Consider the following 9,772-nt stretch of genomic DNA (forward strand, 5'->3'; position numbering starts at 1 on the left):
TTATTTTCATCATGAGAAAAAGCTATTGGTTTTCAAACCAAAGTTGCAGATAAAATGTTATGATCCATTTGATAAACACAAGAGATCCACAAAAAGGATAAAAGGTTGTGGTAGTAGCAGGAACAGTTTACACATTCATTTATGGGGGAAATGCAAGTGACTTCAATTTATCTGAACAGGAAGGGAAAGAAACACCTATTGTACATAGTATAAATAATCAATACTCTAAGGCGCAGCTTCATACTACTTGTCAAACATAGGGAAAATATACTGTTTACTGGCCATTAGGGTGGGCTTGGTGTGGGGTTTGGGGGGTCCGTGGATGGCTTTTGACCATTTATTTGGATTCTCCACGTCTTAATCATTTATTGAATATTATATGAATCCAAATAGTCTTAAAACAAAATAATATTGAATAATATTGCAGGAATACTAATCTTATCTGATTCTAACTACAGAAACAATTTCAGAACAATCTGAAACAATCTGGATGTCATGGCTTGCTGAAATGACGTGGACCAACCCTGAGAGAAAGATTAAATGTGTCTACATAGAGAGAGAACCAGCTTCATGAGGTAGTCACCTGGAATGCATTTCAATGTTTAAAAAATATATATTTAACCTTATTTAACTAGGCAAGTCAGTTAAGAACATATTCTTATTTAAAATGCCTACCCCGGGTCAAACCCTCCCCTAACCCAAACGACGCTGGACCAATTGTGCGCCGCCCGATGGGACTGCCGATCACAGCCGGTTGTGATACAGCCCAGGATCGAGCCAGGGTCTGTAGTGACGCCTCTAGCACTGCGATGGGGTGCCTTAGACTGCTTCTCACTCAGGTGGGCCTTGTTAAAAGCTAATGAGTGGAATGTATTTCCTTCTTAATGCGTTTGAGACAATCAGTTGTGTTGTTTAATGCGTTTGAGCCAATCAGTTGTGTTGTGACAAGGTAAGTGTGGTATACAGAAGATAGCTCTATTTGGTAAATGACCAAGTCCATATTATGGCAGGAACAGCTCAAATAAGCAAAGAAAAAATGACAGTCCCTCATTACTTTAAGACACGAAGGTCAGTCAATACGGAAATTTGTGCAGTCGCAAAAACCATCAAGCACTATGATGAAACTGGCTGTCATGAGGACCGCAACAGGAAAGGAAGACCCAGAGTTACCTCTGCTGCAAAGGATAAGTTCATTAGAGTTAACTGCACCTTAGATTGCAGCCCAAATAAATGCTTTACAGAGTTCAATTAACAGACACATCTCAACATCAACTGTTCAGAGGAGACTGTGTGAATTGCTGTAAAGAATCCACTACTAAGAATAAGAGAGTTGCTTGGGCCAAGAAACACAAGCAATGGACATTAGATTGGCGGAAATCTTTCATTTTGTCTGATGAGTCCAAATTTGCCATTTTTGGTACCAACCGCCTTGTCTTTGTGACACGCAGAGTAGGTGAACAGATGATCTCCGCATGTGTTGTTCCCACCATGAAGCATGGAGGAGGCAGTGTGATGGTGCGAGGGTGCTTTGCTGGTGACACCGTCAGTGATTTATTTAGAATTCAAGGCACACTTAACCAGCATGTCTACCACAGCATTCTGCAGCGATACACCATCACATCTAGTTTGGGCTTAGCGGGAGTATCATTTGTTTCTCAATAGGACAATTACCCAACACACCTCCAGGCTGTGTAAGGGCAATTTGACCAAGAATGAGAGTGATGGAGTGCTGCATCAGATGACCTGGCCTCCACAATCACCCAACTTCATCCCAATTGAGATGGTTTGGGATGAGTTGTACCGCAGAGTGAAGGAAAAGCAGCCAAACAAGTGCTCTGCATATGTGGGACCTCCTTCAAGATAGTTGGAAAATCATTCCAGGTGAAGCTGGTTAAGAGAATGCCAAGAGAAGAGTGTGCAAAGCTGTCATCAAGGCAAAGGTTGGCAACTTTGATGAATCTCATTGAAAATATATTTAGATTTGTTGAACACTTTTTTGGTAACTACATGATTCCACATGTGTTATTTCATAGTTTTGATGTCTTCACTATTACTCAACAATGTAGAAAATAGTAAAAATAAAGAAAAACCCTTGAATGAGTAGGTGTCCAAACTTTTGACTGGTTTGGACACCTACTCTGCATAACACTGTACATAAATTAGTAAAATAACCCAACCATGTGGGAATGAGCCATCACCTTGTTTATTAAATTTTAGCAAACAACATACTGTATTGTGAAAAACATGCATTAAGAGAGGAGAAACCACATCAATTTCATGTTTTTAAAATGTAACGTTTATTTAACTAGGCAAGTCAGTTAGGAACAAATTCTTATTTACAATGACGGCCTACCAAAAGGCAAAAGGCCTCCTGCTGGGATTAAAAATAACTAAAATAAAAAATATGTATAGGACAAAACACACATCCCGACAACACAACATAAAGAGAGATCTGAGACAACATAGCAAGGCAGCAACACATGACAACACAGCATAGTAGCAACACAACATAACAACATGGTAGCAAAACAACATGGCAGGAGCACAACATGGTAGAAGCACAAAACATGGTACAAACATGATTGGGCACAGAAAACAACAGCACAAGTGGGCAAGAAGGTAGTTCATAATTGTAATAGACTATCTCTGATTGTAATCTCCAAAATATCTCTCCTCCTCTTGTTATCACTCCATTGGAGAGTAAATGAAAAGGAGTAATCTATATGCACGTAGCAGAGAGTAGTGTGGGTAGGCAGCCAGTGCAGACGTTGACAGTGAGTAACTGAGAAAACAACTGCTAAGAATGATGAGACACTGACAGTACTGCAATTAAACTAACAACCATTATGACAGAGACAGACAATGAAACACTTATAGTGAAGAATGACAAATTAAAAACACCTCCTTCGACAACATCTTTAAGGGTCCCCAAAATAATAGCAATATTATGATGTGTGTGTGTGTGTGTGTGTGTGTGTGTGTGTGTGTGTGTGTGTGTGTGTGTGTGTGTGTGTGTGTGTGTGAGAATGAACAGCTGTGTATGAATGAGTAGAGTGATATTGATACTAGCCCAACATATTCTCTCTCTCTCAACATGCTGGTCAATAACAGATGTACATTTTCGCCTCTGAAATTATATTTATTTAACCTTTATTTAATTTAACTGGGCAAGTCAGTTAAGAACAAATTCTTATTTACAATGACGGCCTACCTCAGCCAAACCCGGATGACACTGGGCCAATTGTGCGCCGCCCTATGGGACCCCCAATCACAGCCGGGTGTGATACAGCCTGGATTCGAACCAGGGACTGTAGGGACACCCCTCTTGCACTGAGATGCAAGAGAGGCCACTTTCGCCACTTGGGAGCCCGAAAAAGGACCACGCAGGGTGCTAAACACACACACTCTCTCTCTCTCCTTGGAGAGAAAATTAGTCATGGAAACCAATTCCACAACTCTGACTTCCATATCTCAGAGGGGAGCCGAGGGAGGAGGTAGGAAGGGGAGGGGGTGTTCACACCAGAAGTCCTTTCTGTAGGTCAGAGTCCCCATCTCTCACTCTCGATCCCCTCCCCTCACTCCCCCTCCATCTCGCTATTCCCTCACTACCCCCATCCATTCTCTCTCCCCCTCTCCTTCACTCATATCTCTCAGCTTTTGTAGCATTCTTCCTCTTGACAACCTCCACCCCAGCAGAAAGCCTGCCATGTAGGTATGCCTGCTGTTCAACCAATCACATCTCATTCTGAAGTAGCTCTAACCACATCTCATTCTGCCTGATATCCACCAATCACATCTCTTTCTGAATCAGGGACAGACAGACGGGTCACAGATTGGCCTAACACACCAGGAAAATACAGCCTCACTCCTCCTCCTCTGCCCAGAGAAAGGGCTGATCTGTGATCTCTACCCCCTTCCTTCTCACCTTTCCAAGACAAATGCACTTGAGTGTTTGCCAAAGGGAAAAGAGCCGCAGAAATCAAAATGCACACACTAAAGTCAAATGCCAGAATCAATAACGGCCATAAAGCTCCTTAAACTTCCACAACTTTCACATAATCGATTAGAGAGCTTCTGGGTGTGCAGAATATTACTGCAGCCCAGCAATAACACGCCTGATTCAACTTATCAACAAAACAGCCAGTGGTGGGCTGGAACAAAAGCCTGCACACACCAAGCTCGGACCAGGTTGGCTAACCACTGGACTAACCCTATTAGTCTTTCAATTAGATATCAACCCTGTCCTATTTATGACCATTTCCATGGTGATGAACCGTTTATAATACATCCTATTCAGCAATTACACAGCTTACTGGCTCAACATGGAAGGAGAGGATCAAGAATTCTGCAAATCCTTTTAAAGCAGTGATATATTTCTGGTCCTTACCCTCCCTCCCTCGGACTACAGCGCCATATGCTTCTTACGCTGATAGCCTAAACAAACACACACCCGCTAATCTCAAAAGACTATAAGGTTAATTGGAGGAAGTAAGACTTATTTAGCAACACTGTAGGGCTAGTATCTGTGTCAGAAACATTTAACAGAAGCAGCCTTTTCAGCAAATGCACATAATGTGTCTATGTACCTTTGAAGGGGGTTGACTACTGTCACCATGAACATCAAGAGGGGTATCAAGAGGGGTTACAGTTGGGTATGGCAGGCGCCATACACTAGCTCAAGACAGACAATGTCAACATAGGCTATAAAAAATTTAGACAAAAATCATTCCAATCCCGCCTAAAATGTAACGGCTGTAATTGAGAGCTGGCTTTAGGACCATGCGGAGCATCGCTGAGATAGAAGCTGCCAGCCTGCACGCCTTTCTCACCGCAGAGAGCATAGGCAGTGCCAGACAGTTTGCTTTGTTTGTCTGCCGTTTAGGCAGTGCGCTCATTGCTTTTGAATTTGATGTCGGTATTTGAACTCAGCCTTGTAAACCTTGCAGCCAGCTACTTTATGCACTGGTTACTTTCACATTGATGTCGACATTGGCGGCGCGTCCAATAGGTTAAGGGAAGATAAGCTTCCTCTAAAGTAAATTAAATTAAATGTGATATATAATTACAAAATGCCTATACAGAAATAAATAAAATCATTCAAAATTCTACACCAGAGTGTATGATTTGGCCACAGAGGATCATTCAAATCTTTAAAAAATTAGCTGTGGATTGTTTTAAACCTGCAATTTGGGCAGCGCTTGGCAAATAGCCTAACAAATAGCTGATTGTTGAATTGCAGTGGTCAGTGAAAAGTAGTTAAACAGGCCTATTGCAATATTTCAAAAATACAGTCGTAGGAGAAACATAGTTTTGAAAGCTAATGGCAATTGCTTACAATTCTCAACTCCCAATTGAGCGAACAGTAGCCCATCTTATTGGCAGCAGCGGAGAGCAAAACCATATCCCTGGTGAGTGCGTGAATAATCACTGTCATTATCATTGGATCAGTACCATTGGAAAGTTTTTAGAGATTAGATGGTTGCATTTAAAGTTACACTACGCAGAAAATCCTGCATTTCCTGGCTGTTTAAACTCTAATAGCTTGCCTAATTTCAGTTTGTGTGACAAAATAAGCTAGTATAGTGTAGAGAATCATTGTACCATCTAAACCGCTGTGAAATGTATTTTCCACAACCAAAAATATTGTTGTTTCAGCTGTTTGAAGCTGAGTGTACAAAACCGAAAGTAAAAGACACAAAAACAAAATGTAAGAACGGGAAGCATAGAAATAGCACACATAGAACATATCTACCGCTTCTTCAACTTGGTTTCAAGTGGAATGGTAGATCTATAACTCACATTTCTATGTGAATTTGGTCAGGTAAGATTAAGACATGGTCGTTTTTACTGATCTGTTTGTCAGTGTCAATAGAGTAGGCTACTAATGTGTTGTACTCAAAAATATGTTGCTTATGTCGCCAGTCATATAAAGCATAGTAGAACTGCATGAAATGTGTTTATCAAAGGCCACATTTCCTATGCAAAGAAAGGAGAAGAAACATCTCTGATTAGGTTTAGTTTTTCACTGAGCTCAGGCATGCATTGTTCAGAACCACCCCCCCCCCCCCCCCAAACATTCTGAAATTGCATTTTTGTCCCCCTTAGTTTCATCATTGGAATGTGATACAAAACGAGGCAACGGTGTGCTTCAGGACCTACCCGACCACCTCCGCGCGACCAACCAAAGTTGTGGCCGCTGTTCAGAACTGTCTGTTTCGCTAACAGTGATTGAGTTATATGACCGCTCCCGAGTGGCGCAGCGGTCTAAGGCACTGCATCTCAGTGCTAGAGGCGTCACTACAGATCCTGGTTAGATTCCAGGCTGTATCACAACCGGCCGTGATTGGGAGTCCCAAAGGGCGGCGCACAATTGGCCCAGTATCGTCAAGGCCCAGTATAGCCAAGCCTGTCTACAAGTGCAATGATAGATGCCTGTAAAGGTAAAAAAAAATGCTTCCCCAAACTTGAAACTCACATGCTATGGATGTCGGCAGTGGCGGTTGTATGCCCCCCCCCCCCAAAAAAAAACAACCAGACATTTGGAACAACACAAATAAATAATCATAACATTTAAAACTATATAAATAAAAACATATACAAAAATACAACTCAGAAATATAAAATAAGTACAAGACAAATAGAAACAAATTGTAGTATATAAATACAAATAAAAAGATAATCAAATTATTACACTATTACCCTATTGCTAACAGAAAACACACAAATAAAACTAAATTGCACAAATCCTATATCACACAAATACACAATAGAATAACACACTTATAAAGAAAAGAACCTGATTATTACACTATTGCACCGCAAACAAGAAACACAAACTAAATTGCACAACTAATTGCATTAGTACTGTACAAAGTTAGAGGTGCGCTATTTGAAAGATTCCCCTGCTCCTAATTATGTCAACTTCTGAGTGGGAAATCTTCCCAGGCAGTAGTAACCTGCCTAGCTCACAAACTAGAATCAGGTCGCCCACTCCGACAAGGTTAATCGACCCACGGTCCCACACAGTGACATGATATCATTGACGTGACCTGAAAATAAGCGATAGAAAACTGATTGCGCAAATGCCACCATTCCGAATGTTTTTTTTTTGTGCAGGCGCCGGGTGCAGCTGGGCGGTTGCCCATGTCGCCTATACCTACATCCGCCACTGATGTCGGAATTTGAAGTTGGCTTTGTTGTGACTTGTTAGTGTGTATCATGGATCTATTTCAAGTTGCACTGTGTGAGCGATTCCACAAGTAAATTAGTAACGTTACATTTATGATACGGTTCAGTAGTGGTTGACATTACATGCTGTTCCACAGAACTTTAAACCTAATATTTCTGTGATAATTAATGGCTGGGGTCCTATGTTTTTGCAGTTCTCCAAATAGCATTTGGTTGTGAACCACGTATTTTGATGCTCAATAGCAGATGCTATAATCAGAATAAAAATGCGACCAATCAATCTCCACCCATATAGACAACACATGACATACAGGCGGGGTACTGCTTTTCTGCGACCTGCATCATCTGTAGGATGAAGAGAACGCGTGCGCTGCGACTAGTCTGTGGAAAAAACACAGACAAGCGGGAGAGCTATGAATACAGAAAACCCAGAAACAACTCCTAAACCCCAAAACATTGACGTAACATACTTTTACCTTAATTACGTCAATAGTCTTTTCCTTGCCACCTGCTCCGAAACGGATGAGCCAAGGCGACAATTGGAACGAATATTTTCAGGAATGCAAAATCCGAAACACCTACTGCGCTTGCGTATTCCGGGCCCGGACCGCCATTCGCCACTATTTGGCAAAAAACACCGATCTTGCACCGTGGACGGCGGAGGCAGCTGCGAGGTAGTAACAATTATAAACGCATCGTAATGAATGCTCTCTTGTTACAGAAGCCAAGTCTGCAAAAGGATGAATCAGACCAGAGCCCAGCCAGATCAATAGCACTGTTGTGGCCAGCCTGGTCAGATTTAGGAGGGGCCGCATCACTCGGAAAAAACACCAATTTTTTGGCAAAGCCATCAAGTTGGGGATGTAGCCTCATGCCATGGAACCTAATGCAAAGCAAACCCGTTATAGCCTAACTGTCACGTAGCCAAGCACTGTTATCTTAATTGAAAAAAAGAAGGGAAAAAAACAGAATAGAACAACGAATGCACTTGTTGCGCAATTTAAAGCATCATCTCGGCAACATCACAATTTTTAATCTCCTGAAATGTAGAATGTTGTCCGTAGATAAATTGCTGTAGTTTATTATATCTAATATTTTCTATTGTTTTTAAAATGAAGCTTATCAATGCCTTCGGAACATCTGCAAATTAATGACCTGGCCTAGAAAATATTCTATCCGCCGCATAGAATGTTTGTTTCATGTCAACAAAGTGGGCGTTTAAATGATTCCCTCCGCTACATTGATACATTTTAGCCTAACTCTTGTATTGCTTATATGGATTAACAATCTCCCGCTGGCCATGACCATGAAAAAGTATCGGCAGCAGGATGACTGGGCTACCCTGGCCACTCAAGTGCCATTCGCCCAGACAATCTCTGCTAGTGCTACAGTTCGTTCACAAAAATACTCGGAAAGTGTTGCCTTGTTTGAAACCCCATTATATCGCATGCACACGTAACCGTGCGTTCACAAGCAATTCGCGCGAATCAACGGTAATTCATCTCACCTCAGGTTCTTCAATATCGATGTTTCTGCAAGCTTGCGGTCCATTCCATTCCCTGCAATTCCACCATCTTTCGTTCCACACCTCTCTCACTCTACCCGGCTAGGCTGGGCAGCAGTCGGTCTCTTGTGCTGTGCTGTGAGCGAGCTGCTTCCCTCCCTTACCCCTCCTCCTCAGCCACCGTGACATCAGAGGGGGATTACAAACAATCCAAAAGCATCTTTAAATGGGGGAAATTTTGTCCAGCACTGGATGGCCGCTTCAGCGGTCTTGAAAGGCTTATATTGTCTTCAACTAGAGTACACACATTTCTGGTCCGCTTCATATATCCATGCTATATTGCATGTCAGTTCCAATTATTCTTTTCAGTTCTGTACTTAGTCATGGGGAAACAACTGGATTCCATTTATAGGCTGTCATGTGATGTCCAAACATTTAGCTAGATAGGCACACGTGAAAGAGAGAAGTATTCTATGGCAATGGAATAGCAAGGAAGTTTTAGTCAGAGATAAATAGTTTAAATAGTTAATAAATAGTTTACCATTACCAACAAAGTTGTGTATTCCAGATGATGATCTTTATTAAACTTGGTAAGCAGTTGATAAAAACTATTTATGTTGAAACAGTATATATAATTAATTGTATTACTCTAAATAAATACAGAAATAATCAAAGATGAGCTGCTAGGCATATTAACATTAGACACACCCTCCAAAAACAATTTTACAATAAATTAGAAAAAGTACAAAGAAAGTAAGAAGCTACATTATCTTTTAAAAACTAAATGAACCTTAATAAAAAAATAATGATTCTGCATATAAACTCAGCAAAAAAAGAAACGTCCCTTTTTCAGGACCCTGTTCTTCAAAGATAATTCGTAAAATTCCAAATAACTTCACAGATCTTCATTGTCCATGCTTGTTCAATGAACCATAAAAAATTAATGAGCATGCACCTGTGGAATGGTCGTTTAGACACTAACAGCTTACAGAAGGTAGGCAATTATGGTTACAGTTATGAAAACTTAGGACACCAAAGAGGCCTTTCTACTGACTCTGAAAAACACCAGGGACTGGCAAA

General features: G+C 41.2%; 1 protein-coding gene across 3 annotated transcripts in view; it reads right to left on the minus strand.

Annotated features, from left to right (window-relative positions):
* Positions 1 to 9,075, minus strand: part of apba1a (amyloid beta (A4) precursor protein-binding, family A, member 1a) — a 100,089-nt gene extending 91,014 nt beyond the window's left edge. For 2 of the 3 annotated variants that reach the window (XM_031807288.1, XM_031807273.1), the window contains exon 1: positions 8,696 to 9,075. The gene's annotated coding sequence lies outside the window, so the exon portion shown is untranslated. The remainder of the gene's footprint in view (positions 1 to 8,695) is intronic. The other variant, XM_031807277.1, reaches the window with a different exon arrangement.
* Positions 9,076 to 9,772: the final 697 nt, after the last annotated feature.

Source organism: Oncorhynchus kisutch, linkage group LG3, assembly GCF_002021735.2.
Source record: "Oncorhynchus kisutch isolate 150728-3 linkage group LG3, Okis_V2, whole genome shotgun sequence".
NCBI classification, from domain to species: domain Eukaryota; kingdom Metazoa; phylum Chordata; class Actinopteri; order Salmoniformes; family Salmonidae; genus Oncorhynchus; species Oncorhynchus kisutch.